At 57.8% G+C, this 16,609-nt stretch overlaps 1 protein-coding gene across 4 annotated transcripts in view; it reads left to right on the forward strand.

The window, feature by feature from the left end:
* SLC45A4 (solute carrier family 45 member 4) overlaps nt 1-16,609 on the forward strand; it is a 79,375-nt gene that overhangs the window by 6,701 nt on the left and 56,065 nt on the right. The window contains exon 1 of one of the 4 annotated variants that reach the window (XM_086695394.1): nt 15,869-16,457. The exons of the other annotated variants lie outside the window; for them this stretch is intronic. The gene's annotated coding sequence lies outside the window, so the exon portion shown is untranslated. Of the gene's footprint in view, nt 1-15,868; nt 16,458-16,609 lie in introns of those variants that run through there. 4 annotated transcript variants of the gene reach the window in all.

Below are 16,609 nucleotides of genomic sequence, written 5' to 3' on the forward strand. Positions count from 1 at the left end.
TGCGTGGGGGGATTCAGTTCTGGAAACACTGCCTGTCTCCTGGGGCCTGACTCAGATGCCCGTCTACACCCAGCCAGTCGTGCTGCACAGACTGGAGTCACAGAGGAGCTGCTAGTGGTTCTTCGCATCGCTTGTGTAAACCCATTCGCAGGGGAAGCTTGGAGGACGCAGCCCTCTCTCCGGCAGGCCCTGCACACCGCCACCCTCTGCTGGACGGAGCCAGAGCTGCGTGGCCCGATGGCCGAGGTGGCCTCTGCCGTTCAGGGTGCCCATGCGAACGAAGGAGCTCTGATTTGGTGTTAGGGGTGGAGTAAGCAGCTGAGGCCGGCTTGAACTTTGCTTTGCCGGCATGGGCTCGGCAAGCCTAGCGGGACGGGCAAGCCGAAGGGAAGCTTAGGGCTGTTTGAAGTGTGTTTAGCTCATCCTTGAATGATTCAGATGTCTAAAGTGTTTTTAATTCTTAAGAGGATAGGGAGGGGCCCTATGCCTTTTACTCTGCAGCGGAAATGTCCTCGAGCCCCACGTTGTTCGGGGTGCAGGGACCATTAACATCCAGGGCTGGGCCATCCCTGGCTTTGTGACCTTGGCCCAGAAGCTACCCACTGCCCTGAGCTTCAGCGTGTATGTTGTGATCTGTGGAGCATGAGTGCTTGTTCCTGGTACTTAACAGGCCCTGAGAAACATCCAGAAGACCAAGTCCTATGCAGAACACTCAGCCTCATTCTCTGTCTGCAAAACCCAGTCGGGGCTGTCTGTCATTACCTGCATTTTACAGAGAGGAGAAGGAGGCACAGAGAGGCTAAGTGACTTGCCCAGAGACACACAGTAAGTGGCTGAGCCTGGGGGTGAACCCTGGAACCCACCCACGAGACACGGGGCCCATAGGTCTCCCATGCAGCGCCATGAGCCCCAAAGCTGTGGCGCGCCTCCACCCAGATGAAAAGCGGGGTTTACGGGTGTGTCAGGAGTGTATGTTTTTGCAGTTTGAGGTGTCTCGTCTTCACTACAGTGTATGTAAAATACCGGTCACTTTTCACACATGAGATGGTGTTTAACGCTAATCAAATGCAAGATAAAATCAGGACCGTTTTTTTTTTTGGGGGGGGGGGCTTCTTTTTAAATTTTATTTATTTGTTTTTGAGAGAAAGAGAGTGCAGGGGAGGGGCAGAGAGAGGGAGAGAGAGAATCCCAAGCAGGCTCCGCGCTGTCAGCGCGAAGCCCGATGCAGGGCTTGAACTCACGAACGGTGAGATCATGACCTGAGCTGAAACCAAGAGTTGGACACTCAACTGACTGAGCCCCCCAGGCGCCCGGACCGTGTTTGCAAGCGAACCAACCAGGTGAACTGAGAAGAGACCGTGCTTTCCGCACCTGCCCGGAAGATGCAGGTGAAAGGAAGCACCTGTGCAGACCGGTCATCCGTCCTTGGTTAATTGCTGACCGTTTGAACAACCTCTGCAGAAGTGAGGCTGTGTGTGTGTGTGTGTGTGTGCCGATAAGAGTCCCGTGGATGGTGTCAGTTTGTGGCTGTGAAGTTCAAATAGGGTTTTGATTAAATCTTGTGGGTCTGTGGGAGAGTGGGAGCCAAGTAGATGCGGGCCGTGTGGTTTCTGCCTGCTTCTGATATGGTTTTTGAGAAGAGTTTACAACTTTAATAGGGACTTCCTGCTCGTCCCCTCAGAGCCTTGCCCGTCTGGGGATTTATTTTGCCCACGTAGTCCTGCCTCGGCTTGGAGCCCTTCACACGGGGACCGGGATCCCAGGCCTGCCGCCCCACGGCGCCGCCAGCTCCCCGGCCAGAGGGCTTCGCCGTGAGGCTGAGGAAGGTCCTCGCTGCTCGGCGGCATCCCAGTCCCTTTTGGTGGGAGTCCGGGTGCACTTGGCTTTCAGAACCCAGTCGAGGGGCAGGAAACCGCTATGATGTTCCCACTTTCTAAAACACCAAATGGATTGTATGTATGTATGAATCTGAAGAAGAATCCGGACTTCTAAAGCCATCGCTCAGCAGGCATGTTTCCAGGAGAGTGTGGTAAACTTGGGGGGACTCAGATGATTAGTTCTGTTGAACTGAGTCCCCGTGAGACCCCAGAGGCACTGTGCTTTGAGTTCTGTCGTGCCTGGGCCTCGGCTGTCCTCCCTGTGCATTGGTGGAGTCCTTGCAGCCCCAGGGGATCCCACGGACGTCTGTCTTGGACAGGCACCTGGGACCTGGGAGTGCGCACCGTGGGCCAGCTTCTGTGCCACCCAGAGTTCACTTGTGAGTTTTCTTGACTGCTCTGCATAGAAGCAGTGGTTTCCTTGCTTCACAGATGAGAGGGCCGAGGCCCAGAGCTCTTTGGGGCCCGCCTGAGATTCTAGCTGCTGACTGAATTCTCTGCTGGCAAATGTACGGGGGACAGTGGGAGACGCATAAGCGGTTTTAGCCTAGCAGAGAGGTGACAGTTGAAGAATAATATGGAGACAAGAGTGATGATCTAAGGCCCGTCCAACACAAAAGATGATTATCACCACCCTCATGCGTGGCTCCTCAGGGAGGGCTTCCTGGAGGTGGAGGCCCTTTTAACTGTCCTAGGAAGAAACAAAGCCTGACTGTTGGGGCCTGAGGCTGTGAAGTGACAGCCGCACTTGGGTCAGGCAGCCAAGGACTGCTGGGAGGGGGTGGGGGCCCTGTGCCAGAGCCGGCGAGCCAGGGCCGGACTGCGGGGGGCCCCAGGTGCACTGCTGGCTTGTGTGGAGTCCTTGGACTCTTCCAGGAGCCGTTCGGCCTAGGAGAGGTGTCCCAGCTCGATTCCTGGGCCGTGTGCCCTGCGTGGCATCCGTGCGAGCGCCCTGCTGGCTGTGGCTTGGTCCCTGGCACAAGGAGCTGCCTTTGGTGCTTCCTCCATCGAGGTACACGCGATTGCAGATGGACTGGCTCCTGCCCTGCCCGGCCGCTTTCCGGCCTCCCTGGGGCGAGTTTCTGGGCAGCCCCCCAGGGAGGGCCGGTGGAGCTGCGGCTGCTGGTTGAAGCCGGTGTGGCCCACACCTTTGTGTACACCCGCAGGGGCCGCTGATGGGAGCTGGGTGCTCTAGACCAGCTTCTTTGGGACTCCGCTGCAAGATAAGAGGTAGGAGGGGCTCGAAGTGTCCCGCTGAGACTTCCGTCTGCCCAGTGTCCCGTAGTTGGGCACCCAGCCCCCGATAGCGTTTGAACTGAAAGCAGCGCTGTGGGGAGTTATCTCCCTTTTGAAAAGGAGATCTTGTCTTTATTGACGGGATCAGGGGACTAGCCGCAGGTCACATAACTGGAAAGCTGTGAGTGACCCTAGGAGTTCTGGTTGTGCGCCCTTGGGCCATACAGAACAGCTGGTTGCAGGTGAGGAAGCTGAGGCTGGGAGCAGTGAGCTGGCCGGGTCCTGCAGAGATTGGACCCTGCTGCCCCCACTTGTGACTTGCTCCTTAACCTGTGAGCCCCAGGGTCCCTACCCAGAACCAGGTGTGATGGTCATGGGTCTGCGCCTTAAGTCTCCGGAGGACCAGGGCAGCCTGGGAGTGTCCAGAAGCCCCGTGAGCACCCATACGCCTTCTGTAGCAGATCCGCGCTCCTTGGCCGAGTTTTCTGAGCACTGCCCCCCACTACCTTCTGGGTCTCCCTTGCACCCCAATCTGCGGCCTCTGTACCAGTCAGGGCTTCACCCGCGGATGCCATTTTGTGGCCTGTTCCTGCTCCCTCCGTGGGATGCCAGCACCCTATGCCAGCAGAAGATAGACCTGGATTTCGTGGATCCCGAAGGCCATGTGGAAAGCCAGCGTGGAGCCTGGCAGACCTGGCGAGGTGACCTGGGTCCGTTACCTGCCGCTTCCCGGCTCCCGGCCCTCACCTGTGAACTGAGGCCGCTCGGAGTGCCACAGGATTAAGGGAGAGGCCTGGGTGTGGGGCGGCCCCTGGGAGATGCTCAGCTAGCCATGACCTAGGAGGTGATTCTCCAGTGCTGCCCGGCCCCGAGGAGCATCTGGCACCCCGTAGATTCCCGGAAGCCCTCGGAGCCTTTGAGGCGGGTCCGAACGGGCCCTTCTCCCCACTCTGATCCGTCCTCTTATCGTGAGGACTGAGGAGCTCTTAACCATGTGCCAGACCTGCAGCCGCTGACCCCCGGCCGTGCACCTTGGTCTCTGAGGCCCGAGTACCCTGCCGGCGGTGGACTTCGTGGCAAGGGCTGGGACCCCAGGGCTGGCCCGTGGGCTCCGGACGCTCCTGCTCCTGGCTGGCAGCGTCCTCCCCGGCTGGCTCTTTGCCACCGGCTGGTCCTAAGCTCTAAACTATTCCTGCTCACGTCTTTTCGTAGATTTTCACCCCGGGAAGATCTTGTCTAGATCTTTTTTTTTTTTTTTTTTTTCCTTTTCCCCAATTGCAAGGCTTTTATTCGTGTAGTATTAATTCCCAACTTAACTGTGCCTTCCCCTACACTCTGAGCTGAGCCCCCATCAGGCTGTCTGCAGGGGGCTTCGGTTTACATCTTATACTTGCTATGGCAGCATGCATCTCGCCCGCATTTTGTGGGCTGTGGTGTAAGTCGACTACCCACCCTGCCGGCTACACAGTGAGTTACTTGTTTGCATCAAACAGAGCCCACGCTTCCAGTCAGCGTGGGGTTGCCTTTCAATTCCATTTTCTTTGCACTGTCCCCGAGTAACTGCACCTCTGGGCGTCTGAAACCCGTTTTGGTGATTCATGTGTAGTTTGGGCCCTTCGGCCTACAGGCCTCTTGTCTGGAGTGTCTGGAATCCTCGTACACATCCCGTCTTGCCTCCGAGAAACTGTTTCAAGGCCGATGGCTCTAGTCTTGATTTTATGATGCATTGAGAATGATCTTCTTGAGTCACTCCTTCGCAATTACCCAGAGGCGATAGTGTTATCATTGCCAGCTGCTTCCTCCCCCGCGACTGAACGAGCCTGTGTGTCCCCGTCGTCACAGAAGGGTATTGGCCGCTGTATCTGTTGTGCCCTTCTGTTTGCAGGAAGCAGATGGGCATCGCAAGTAGAGTGATGAGCGTTAGGGCCGTACAGAGGGGTGGGCAGGGTTAAGGGACACCGGCAAGGGAGGTGACACCCCACCCTGGGCCTGGCCGCAGCTGGGAGCCTTCCCCCCCAGGCACAGGGGCACCTGCACCCGGGGGCTGCAGGGGAGGTGGTGGCTGTCTGTGGCCAGCCGATGCTGGCCAGTCAGGGCGGGAGCCCGGGAGGCCAGCGTCTTCACCGCACCTGCCACTGCTCTTCTGCGTGGTCACCGAGGTGGAGCGTGCGTGGATGCGTGGTCTTCAGCCGCCTGCCATGGTTCCCTGTTTGGTGGGAGCCGATGCCTGTGGCTTTATGGGAATTTGGGGTCTTTGTAAGGTGGCGGAAGGGAGAAACTGAGTTGCCCAGCATAGCTGAGAAACCCAGGCTGAGTGGGCTTTGCTGAGTCCAGGGTGCAGCTGTGACCATCCTGGTACATGTGACCATAAAGTGGCCCGTGCCACTTAATCTGAAAAAGATTTTTTTTTAGTGTTTATTTTTGAGATAGAGAGAGAGAGAGAGACAGAATACAAGTGGGGGAGGTGCAGAGAGAGAGGGAGACACAGAACTTGAAGCAGGCTCCAGGCTCGGAGCTGTCAGCGCAGAGCCCGACGTGGGCCTCGAACCCATGGACCGAGAGATCATGACCTGAGCCGAAGTCAGCTGCTCCACTGACTGAGCCACCCAGGCGCCCCCTATGCTGCTTAATCTTTTCCTGGGGTTGCTGGTTTCCCGTTGTCTGCCGGGTGGCCTTGAAGCAGCTTGAGGGCAGTCCGGACTGCATCGGTCCTGTGCACGGTGGGAGCACGGTGAGCGGCCGTGAGGGAGGAGGGTGAGCGGCCGTGAGGGAGGAGGGTGAGCGGCCGTGAGGGAGGACGGCCTCGGTTAGATGGGGTGTCTGTGCAGCTAGCTTTAGAGCCAGACACAGTGGAAGGAGCACCGCTGCACTCTGGATCCGAAGGAGAGAGGTGACACCCGGACCCGTTGTCTAAATGCAACGTGCAGGTCAGAGTAAGGTTTTATCTGGAGCCTGGCTTGTGTTTTGGTTCTGAAACGTGAGAGCAGTGTTTTGCTGACCTGTTTTTTCTTGCTCAGTGTTTCCCCAGCTCTGTCTGTCCTGGGTTACTTTTGAAAATGAATGAGCTAACACCATATACAGGAGGTTCAAAACAAGCTCATTATCACCCTAGCGAGCCAAGTAAGTAACATTTATTTAGGACTCGACTTCAGACAGCATGGCCTGCTTGACAGAGGGACGGTCCCCTTACTTGTTCATACTTGGGTCCATTCCTTGAGGACCAGTTCTAGAAGCTGTGTGGTTTGATCTTTACTTTCTGATGTCACCGAACGTGTGGTGAGCTCTGGGAAATTGTCTGGACTGGGCCCTTATAGTTTTCCCTAAATTTAGAATTCATCTTTCTAGTTTTGTTTTTATCTGTCCTTTACCCCCACCCCCCACCCCCGCCCCGTATGAACCTAAACCGTTCAGTTAATTCTAAAGGAAACTCTAAAGGGGAAGCCTGACTTTAAAAATTATGGTAAGTAGGGGCACCTGGGTGGTCTCAGCTGAGCGTATAACGCTTGATCTCGGCTCAGGTTGTGATCCCGGGGTCGAGTTGAGCTCTGTGCTGAATGTGAAGCTTGCTTAAGATTCCGTGTCTCTCTATTCCTCTGCCCCTCACCTGCTTGCCTGTGTACTCTAAAATAAAAAAATAGGGGCGCCTGGGTGGCTCCATCGGTTAAGTGTCCGACTTCAGCTCGGGTCATGGTCTCGCGGTTCATGGGTTTGAGGCCCCCGTCGGGCTCTATGCTGACCGCTCAGAGCCTGGAGCCTGCCTCAGATTCTGTGTCTCCCTCTCTCTCTGCCCCTCCCCCGCTGGGGGGGGGTGCGCTCGCTTGCGTGCTCTGTCTCTCAAAAATAAATATAAAAATTAAAAAATAAAAATTATGAAAAGCTGATACACTCTGTCACAACAAAAATCTCTTTAACCAACTATGTGACCATGGTTACTTCCCTCCTCCCCCATTGCTACTGGGGTAGTGCTCCACCCTTTTGGGGTCATGAATTCCTTTGAAAATCGGGTGGAAAGACAGCATTTTGTATATACTTTAGGGATCTCCTAACACCCATCCATGATGATCCTTGTCAGCACCCCCGTCTCTGGGCCTCAGCTAAGGAAGCCCTGTTTGGAGCTGAGGCTGCCTGGGCTGTGTGGAGTCCTGAGAGCGGGCTGCTTGGCCGGCAGTCAGCCTGAGACTCTGCATTTGGAGGCTCTAGAACTGGGCAGATGGCTCCGGCTGGCCATGGGCTGGTCTCTCCCGGAGGAGTGTAGAGAGCAGCCCCGAGGGTGGTGGCTTGTTGTGTTTCCTCGTTGTGACCCAGATGAGCGGTGCCCGCGGACTCGGGCGTCTGTCTCCGGCACCAGTGAGTCTGGGAACCTGATGGCATTCTGCCGTCCAGAGTGGCGGCTGGAGTCTGTTGCGATGGTGACAGTGGGATGCTCCAGTTTACTTTGTGGGGAGATGTAGGGTAGTTAAAATTAGCAGTGAGGGTCAAGTCAAGGTTGTCCAGAAGAGTTCAGCAGTGTCACGTGGAGATCGGACTTGGCAGTGGCTGGCTGGGATTCCTGCCCCTGGGCCAAAGCCCAGGGGGAAGGGTCAGGCCGGCCTGCGGCCTGTGCCACCTGCAGAGGGCCCGCCGGGCTGGACCGGGGTCTGCACTTGTAGTTCATCCCCGGCCAGACGTACGCCCTGGGGTGGACAGTGCTCTGGACTCCAGAGTATGTATTCGTTGGACAGGGTGTGCTATTATGTCACGATGTGGTACGTACCTCACGTACCTGTTACGGTAAAGCGTTCGGGTCGTAATAGGTGTTCTTCGTTCAGCGGTGTATGCGATAGACCCAAGCACGAGGTCTGCCGCATGTAGTAAGTTGTGTAGTATAAGGTGACGGCATGATATGTGTTACACTTACTTAAAGTTCCCTTGGAGGGACTTGTAGCCGTCTGGGTTCACGTTCTCCACTAGCTCGTTTTCACTGACCTGAGGAACAGTGTTTCCTAGGGAAACTGTGATCGAGAGTCTGAGGCCACAGCGCCAGGAGATCTCTGGACCCTTCTTGGTGCCTTGGGCCCGCCTGGCTGAGAAGGTGCTTGGCTGCCTCCTGGTTCATGGGAGCTGGGGGGTCGGCAAGGGGCCTGGTTTGCCCTGACTCTTGCCCAGCTGCCTGTTTTCTCTGCAGAGGCCACAGCCCCCCGGGGACCCCGCAGGGCTCTCTGGCGCGTGGCCACTTGGTTCCCCCGGAGCCAGGACCGGTGGGGGCGGCCGGCTGCTTGGCAGAACGGCCCAGATCTTCTTCTCTTTTTGATGTTTATTTATTTTGAGAGGGAGGGCGCACACATGTGCAAGCAGGGGAGGGGCAGAGAGGGAGGGAGAGAGAGAATTCCCAGCAGGCTCCCCGCGGTCAGTGCAGAGCCCACGCGGGGCCTCAGCCCACGAACTGTAAGATCGGGACCTGAGCCGAGATCGAGAGTCAGACACCTCCACCGACTGAGCCACCCAGGCGCCCCGAGCCCATCTCTTCTAAGCTGGGAAGAGTCCAGAGTCCCATCCTTTTATAAAAGCGCCTCTCCGTACTCTTCAAATGAAGAGAATGCGGCTTTAGTATATGAAGAGTTACTGGTGATATTCAGCAATCTCTTAACCCCGCCTGCAGCCCTGAAGATTAGAATCCGGTCTGAGTGGGAGGCCGTGAGGCACATATCATCTGTGTAACTCTACACATTTCTCTAGTGGTCGTCTGTCACGTGTGGAAAGTGAAGTAAAGGCCTGTCTTATTTATATTTTATGTCTTTGCTGGTTTTTTTTTTTTAATGTGTTTTTATTTAATTTTTGAGAGGGAGACACAGTGTAAGCAGGGGAGGGGCCGAGAGAGGAGGAGACAGAGTCCGAAGCAGGCTCCAGGCTCTGAGCTGTCAGTGCAGAGCCCGACGCGGGGCTTGAACCCATGAACCCTGAGATCATGATCTGAGCCGAAGTCAGACACCCAACCGACTGAGTCACCCAGGCGCCTGTACGTCTTTGCATTTTTAAAAGTAATCTCTATACCCAGTGTGGGGCTCGAGCTCACCACCCCGAGGTCAAGAGTCGCCTTCTCTGCTGAGCTAGCCAGGCGCCCCAGTAAAAGACTGTTTCAAAGCAGGGATTTTAATGAGGCTAGGTTTTAGTTTCTTTGGTGAAAAGAAACAAGCGCAGCCTTCTGTGGAGCCACGGGTCCCACGTGCAGCCACTCTGCCCCTTGTCCCACGTGGGCATGCGCTCCTAGCCTGGGACGGCCCATCACCGCCAGCTTCTCCACGTTACGGCCGAGGGTCTCTCCAGCTGCCCGCCTGCCAGCTTTGTTTGGACAAGGAGGGTTCCCTTCAGAAATCAAGACCAGAATGGCGCTCTTGTGTCTCCTCTGGTCCCCACCGCTTTTCCCAGCCTAGCAGTGACCTTGCCCTGGGCTGAAGCGGCCGTGGCCGGGCTGCCGCCCCACATCCGCTGTGTCCTTCCCGTGCGCGCGCCCCCCCCCCCCCGCCCCCCCCAGTGCTGCGTCTTCTGGGCACCAGACTTGGTGGTGCCCACCAAGAGACTTGGAAGTCCCCAAGAGAGAGGGGGTGGGATCCAGCAGGGGAAGTTGGAATTCCGGAGGTGGTCCACTCCTGTGTGGAGGGGTAGGGCCAGGCTGAGCAGGGGCGAGGGGAGGGCACCCGGGGCTCGTCCTGGCAGGTGCAGGATGGTCAGAGGGGTTGTGGACAGAATGAGAGCAGGAGGTTCCGGTGGCCGCGGTCTCTGCTTGTTGTTGGTCCCTCGTGTGTGTGAGCTAGGCTGGGCCCCTTGTGCGGTGGGGGCGCTAGCCTGGGGTGAGGGGCTTGCCTGTGAGAGGAAGTCAGGATCCAGCCGGGAGAGTTGGGATTCTGGGGAGGGGGGCGGCCGGGATGGTGGTCAAAAGGCGCTGCTGAGGCCGCCCGGGCTTAGTAGCCGTGGTGTGAGCCACGTGTAGGCAGGAGGGGGTGAGAGAAACTTGGGGGAGTTAGGGCCTCGTGCCCTGTGCCCAGGGAGGCCTGTGGGCGCCTGGCTGCTGGTGCCGTAGCTGCTGGAGATGCTGGCCGTGCCGTCTGCTCGCTGGTCTGAACACCAGGGTGCCAGACGCCCCCGGCTGAGTGGCCTTTGGCCCGGCGTGGACACCTGGGGCACCTGTGGCAGGTGCACCTGTGGCAGCCCTTGAGGGGGGTGGTGGGCAAAAGGGGCACGGTGGCCCTTTCTGGCCTACATGTTTTTGTTACTAGACTCACCAGATGCCCGAAAGGACAACCTCTTTCAACAAATCCCATCAGGAACTTACATATTTGTAGCTAACCGCCTTTAAGTGGCTGATCAACCAGCTAGGCCAGAAAGGCCAGCCTGGCCGTGGGAACGTTCCTTGGAAGGAATTTGGAAATCCACATGTGCCGTGAAGTGTTAATGAGGGGGTGTCAAAGGACCCCGGAGGGGGGAGTGTGGGGAAGGCAGCGGGCCGCTCTCCCTGCCCCGTGTGTAGGTGTAGGTTGTTGCCTTGTGAAAACACCTCCGCGCCTCCGGGTGACCTCACCTCTCAGGCAGTCAGGGCCGCTGAGTCACGATGCTGTAAATCATATCCGCAAGGAAAGGTTTGTTAGCTGTGGTTATGTCTTCTCCCTGTTAAAATTAGTCTTGAAGACAGAGTGAGGTGTGTTGAGTTTATAGCCTGTCTATTACAGGCTTCCTGCCGGCCCTGCAGGCCTCGCTCCTGCGATGATACCGCCCTTGGTGCACGGTTTTAAATCGTAGGATCGCAGCTCGTGGAAGCGGAAGAGAAGGGACAGGTGCTTGGCTCGTGCCTTGCCGCTTGGCTCATGGCCTGGAGAGGTGAGTGACCCTCCTGGGGTCACACAGTGGCCTTGGGGTCATGCTCTTTTAAACGTGCCCTGATGGGGAAACGCTTGCTTTGGAACTGTAACTGTTACTCTGATGATGCTCGCCTGATTCTGGAAAAGACTTAAGGTGGCTTAAGTAGGGAGTGTGTTGAAGAGGCAACTTTGAGGGTACAGGAAAGATGTACGTGCAGGTTTGCAAGCTTCCCTCGCTCTGCTTGGTCTGTTTCCAGCAGGTGCGCTGCAGGGCCGCCTCTCAGACCGTGTCTTTCCTGGGCTGCAGAGGCCAGGCCTCTGTAAGGGATGGCCGATGGGCGTAAACCACTGCTCTTCCTCCTTTTGTGGTCCCAAGTCCCCTATTTCTAGAGGGATCAGTGAGCTCCAACCCCTACCTCCTTGGGAGCTGGGTGGGGCCACAGGAAGAGATGTTGGGGTCCCGGTGCAGGGGCTCCCCACAAGCTGGAGTTGCGCCTGTCTTTGAGGCACCTCTCGCCCAGGGAGGGGGAGGATCTCCTTGGACTCCCCGGCGAGTAGCGGCCCACCCAAGCCAGTGCGTCTGCATCCCCGTGCCAGGTACATAGTCACCATGGAATCCCGGGGCACTGGCCTGAGTGACCCCCAGTGCCCTCCCTCCATGGGACCCTCCCTCCATGGGACCCTCCCTCCATGGGACCCTCCCCTCCTGCTGACGCCTTGGTGTTTTCCTAAGCAGCAGTGTCGTTCTTCTTCCTCAAGATGCCCAGCTTGAGGACTGATGTCCAAGGGTGGTTCCAGAAGCGTCAAGGGTACTGCATCTGGGATTGTTGCTAAAACTCATTATTTGGCATCTTTACAGACTCTCTGCAGAAAGACTAAAATCTCGCGTTTGCAAACATCCTGGGCCTGCAAAGCTGCTCGGTTCGGGGTGGGCCCCAGGAAGTGTGTACAAATGCATGCGCGTAGCTGCTCCTTCCTCTGCTGTCTCGGAGTTCCGGGGCAGCCTCTGTCGTGGGCTTTCCGTGGCACATCCTGTTTCTGCCTCCATCTGGTCTCGTTGGTCCTCGTTTCCTGGGGGCAATACTGGTTCGGAGGTTGAAGGGACGGTGTCACTGGGGAGGAAAGCGGGGGGCTGCCTTGTTCCAGGGCAGGCAAGGGCTGGCTGCGGCCAGAGGCGGGAGCTCTGCGCTCAGGATGAGAGGGAGGCCTTTGAGGTGCGGTGACCGAGGACGGCCTGCAAAGATGATGAGGGTGGGTCCTTGTTCGGTGGCTGCCCTGACAGAGGACCTCAGGCTGAGGACCACCTGAGGCAGGCAGGGGCCGATGGCCCCTTCGCACTGACTGGCCCATGCTGGGCGCCGTCCTGCGATGGGGAGAGAAGCCCCCTTTGGAGCCGGCAGACCCCGAGCCCCACTTTCAGCCCACTTCTGGGTCTGCGCGGGCCTCTGCGGGTCACGTGTTGTCTCTGGTTAGCCTTGCTGGGCTGTGGGGGCTGGGGTGGACACGTGGGACAGACACTCAATGGCTGGTTATTTTCTCCCGCGTGAGGCCGCGGTGGGGACAGAGTAGAGTCCCTGGGGGAGGGGAGGGGTTAGCACCCAGGAGGACCCCCCCCAGAGGCAGGGAGAAGCGGCCAGTGTCCCGCCTTCTTTGTAGAATTTGGACAAACATGGGCCCACTTGGTGTATTGGATTAGGCTTTTATCCCCCAGGAGAGTAACCAAGTAAACAGAATAGAGTTTCTTTGGGCCACTGGCCAAATGAGAAATATTTTGGATCTGGTGACCTTTTTCTTTGGGTCACTATTCTCTGTAGGAGGTTTTGACCCGTATTGCATTTCGGAATAGGACGAACGGCTTATTTTTCGGAGTGGCAAATAAGGAAAAGAATGAAAGTCTCTCAGAGTCCCTGCTTGCAGAGGCTCCCCTGGGAGGAACATTTTTATAGACACCAGACGTCCTCTCTGGCTCGGGCCAACTTTCCATCCTGATGGCGGGGGCGTGCCATGAGCCGGCCCCTCTCTCCTGAGCCGGCCAGCCAGCCTGCGGAGCCAGCCGGCACGAGCTGGGCTGACGCCCGCGGAGCCACGGCCCCTCCTCCCGCGGCTGAAGCGCCACCCGCCCCCTGGTCCCAGGGTCCCAGACCCTGCCTGTGCAGCGTCTTCCCCTGTGGTCGTGGGCTCCCTTCGGGGACTCTTCCTTCATAGATCACAGAGCTCTGTATTCTCACAGTGAGTTGTGGCAGGTCACTGTCATAATTGAAGGTCACTGTCATAATTGAACTTCAGGGTAAAGTGCTCATAGGCGTAGTTAAAAGCCAGTGAAGAAAATGTGACTTCAGCCATCGTTAAAGCAAGTCCGTACTGTTAAGATCAGCACAAAAGCATCCTGTCTGACTTTTTCCTTCTTGTCCTGTGACGTGCGGGAGAGGAGCGGATTTGCGATTGGCAGCTGAAACCCCGCACCTAGAGGCCTGTGTGCAGCTGGGCTTACTGAGCCGCTGTGTGAAGTACCAGTATTTGGGGCTGTGTCTTTCCAGTGCCCACCCACCCTCCTGGAGCAGGGAGTCGGGTTTGCACATGTGGTGCACTCGGTCTCCTGGCTGGCGCCTACGTGGGACTTGGCCCGTGTCTCCATCGCCACCTGCCTTCGGTGCCTTCCAGCTGCAGAGGTAGTCGCCGCGGGAGGATCCCTGAAGCCCTTCGCTCTCGCTCTCCCTTTCCTCTCTCTCTCTCTCTCTCTCTCCCTCCCTCTCCCTCCCTCTCCCTCCCTCTCCCTCCCTCTCCCTCCCTCTCCCTCCCTCTCCCCTGCCCGTGGGTAGCTGACTGCTTACCGCCTGCAGCCGCTCGGGTGCCCTCGGTGTGGTGGGCCCCCGGCACTGCCCTAACAGTGCAGGCCGAGCTGGGCTGATGTCGACTCCTGGAATGTCTGCAGAAGCTGAGATGTTCTGGGCTGCAGCACCAAGAGCCTTCTCGTTTGTCCTCCACCCTGCTTTCCTCTCCTGCCCGTCCCAGGGCACTGGGTGGGAAGCTGTAGATGGGCCCAGAACTCTCAGGCCGGGAGGGAATCTTGCCGTGCTGTTAAATAAATACCTGGCTGCTTGCAGGCAGGCTGCTGCTGGCTTCCCCAGGGTGAGAAGAGCTAAGTGCCCCCAGCTGCTCCCAGCACATATGCCCTTTGTCCCAGCACACATGCCCTTTGGTATCCTTGGGGTGTCTCAGCTTGACTCCTCCCTGACAGGCTCTGCACAAGCCCAAGACGTGGGGTGTCCTTTGGTGATGAGTTTGTGGCATGGGAGTGGCAGCGGCTTCTGACGAGTTTTGATTGACAGACATCCCAGGGGTGTTTGGGGTGGTTCATTGATCGCTGCTTCCCTACAGCTGTGCCCTTGGCCGGGAAGCGCCTGCTGGCCGCCTGGCACGAGTGTGAGGCAGAAGCGGGCTGGCAGATCTGTGGGTACTGCCCATGCTAGGCCCTGCCTTGCTGGACAGCAGACCCCGTCCTGCCACCTGTAGTTCCCGTCACATCCAGCTTGTCCCCTTCCATACACCCAGATGAGAAGTAACCCCGGGGCTTCCGGAGGAAAGGAGGCACGGTCCGGCCTCCGGATCTGTGGCTGCTGATTCGGGCATCAGGGGAGCACAGCACAGTTGTCCCAGGCTTCAGAGGCTTTGTCCCCTGCAGGGGGAGCGAGCCTGACGTGGAGGGAGGCTGTGGTCTGTAGCCAGGGCCTCAGACTGACGAGGATGAGGACGATGAGGACGAGGACAAGGGACCGGCACGGGTTGCTGTGCTTGAGCGCAGCAAGGTAGCAGGAGGGGCCGAGCTGGCCACAGGACGTCTGGCCATCTGCGTGCTGGGGACACAGGAGCGGCAAGGAGCACCGAGGGGTGGAAACCAGCTCAGGAGGGTGCCTCCTGCGGGGCTGGACTCCAGGTGGGGGCAGGGGCAGCCTGGAGAGAGGGGCCCGCAGGTAAAAGGGGAGTGCTGCCACCTGCCAGCGAGCTCACATGCAGCGGGCTCACAGGTTCCTCTGCTAATGGTGGGCGAGCACCAGACTCGTCCTTCACAGCAGCTCAGGACACGTGGCCCGTTTTCCAGAACTTTGAGCGGTGGGGCAGGACCCTCTCGGAGGGTCTTACCAGCCCTGCCGCCCTCTGACCTGCAGCCTGCTACATTTTGGGATGCTCGCCCGGTTTCCAAAGGAGTTTCGCTTCTGCTCTCTCGTTTGCTCCTTGAAGCCCCCCCGCCGCCGACCCAGGTTACATCAAAGCTCCAGCCCCTCCCTTTGCGCTGGCGGGCCGGCCCCCTCCTTGAGCGCCTGGCCCTGCTGCCCTGTGTCTGCTGCAGACCTCCTGGACTGCACCTGTCCGCTCCCAGGCTCACCCACCCCTGGGATGTACTGGCCCCTTGAGGGCGTCTCCCCGGGCGGACCCTGCAGGGGCAGGTTCTGCCCGCAGAAAGCGCCCAGCACGCTCACGGCACTGTCCGTGGTGGAGTGAGCCAACTGTCCTGCTCCCGCCGAAAAAATCCAGTCTGAGCCTCTGTGCTTGGGCAGGTCTAGGCTTGCCTGCGGCCCTCCATTGTCACATGGGCCTCTGCTCTGACACCCTGGGTGAGAGGGTGGCAGGGAAGGAAGCCTCACCGGCTGTGCCTTAAGGTGACCTCTTCTCTCCACCCTCCTCTCCCCTCCCCTGTCTTTAGGTGCCTTAATGGGAGAGACCCTGCCCTAGACCAGAGGTGGTTTCTTTGTGCCCATGTTGTCTGTCCACTCCCCAGGTGGCCCGGAGGGGGCAACCCTGGTGACTTAGCCACCCTCAATCCTCAGTGGTCAGCGTTCTAGTGCTGGGGAAGGTCCCGTGCAAAGGGGTCCGTGGGAGTCTAGGACCCATGCAGGTATACCTTCCTTTACAGCGAAATCACAGGCTATGCTGAACCACTTACTAACCTAAATTTTTGTTTTTCCAAAAAAAAATTTTTCCTTTTTAGTGACAACTGTTACCTAGAGTCGTCATGAAACCAACGGTATTGTCAGTATTGGGTTACTCTTTTATTCTCCTGGCCTTTCGAAGCAAGATCAGACCATGTTCAGTAACTTAAATTTTGTTAGATTGTTCTCTGTTCATTTTGTTTTTCTCTTTTAGGGCTCCGTACCTGAGTACTGTGTGATGTAGTTGAACAGAGGGCTTGGTTCACCCAGGGAGTTTTCAACGCTTACCCACGTGTAATGAGAAGCAGCCACTGTTGTAGCGTGAGGGTTTGGGGCGGTGACCGCAACATCCTTTAGCGAGAGGCTGCAGGGTTTGGGCTCCGCGGTGCTCCTCGGCGGTACCTGGTCCTCCACACGGTCTGGACGTGTTGTTCCCATTTGCGGAGCAGGAGATGATGGCCGAGTGTCCGAGTCTCTGCAGTCATGAGAGCCTGCGATAGTGATTCAGGCCGTGCGGCCTGTTTCTGGGCACTGCCGTCTGCAGTCCTGGAAGGAAGCATAGCTTGTTTCGAGTGCATTCCAAGGTAACTCGTGCCTGAGAGGACGTTCAGCACACCGCTTTGTTTGAGAAGGAGCGTGAGGAGATCAGGGCTGGCCTTGGACGATTAAGGGGGTGGGAGTCAAGGTCCCTGGACCATGTCTTGCGGGGCCTGTGCTGGGTGAGGCTGCGCTCCGC

The sequence above is a fragment of the Puma concolor genome, chromosome F2 (genome assembly GCF_028749965.1).
Source record: "Puma concolor isolate L17-30 chromosome F2, mPumCon1.1.hap2, whole genome shotgun sequence".
NCBI classification, from domain to species: Eukaryota; Metazoa; Chordata; class Mammalia; order Carnivora; family Felidae; genus Puma; species Puma concolor.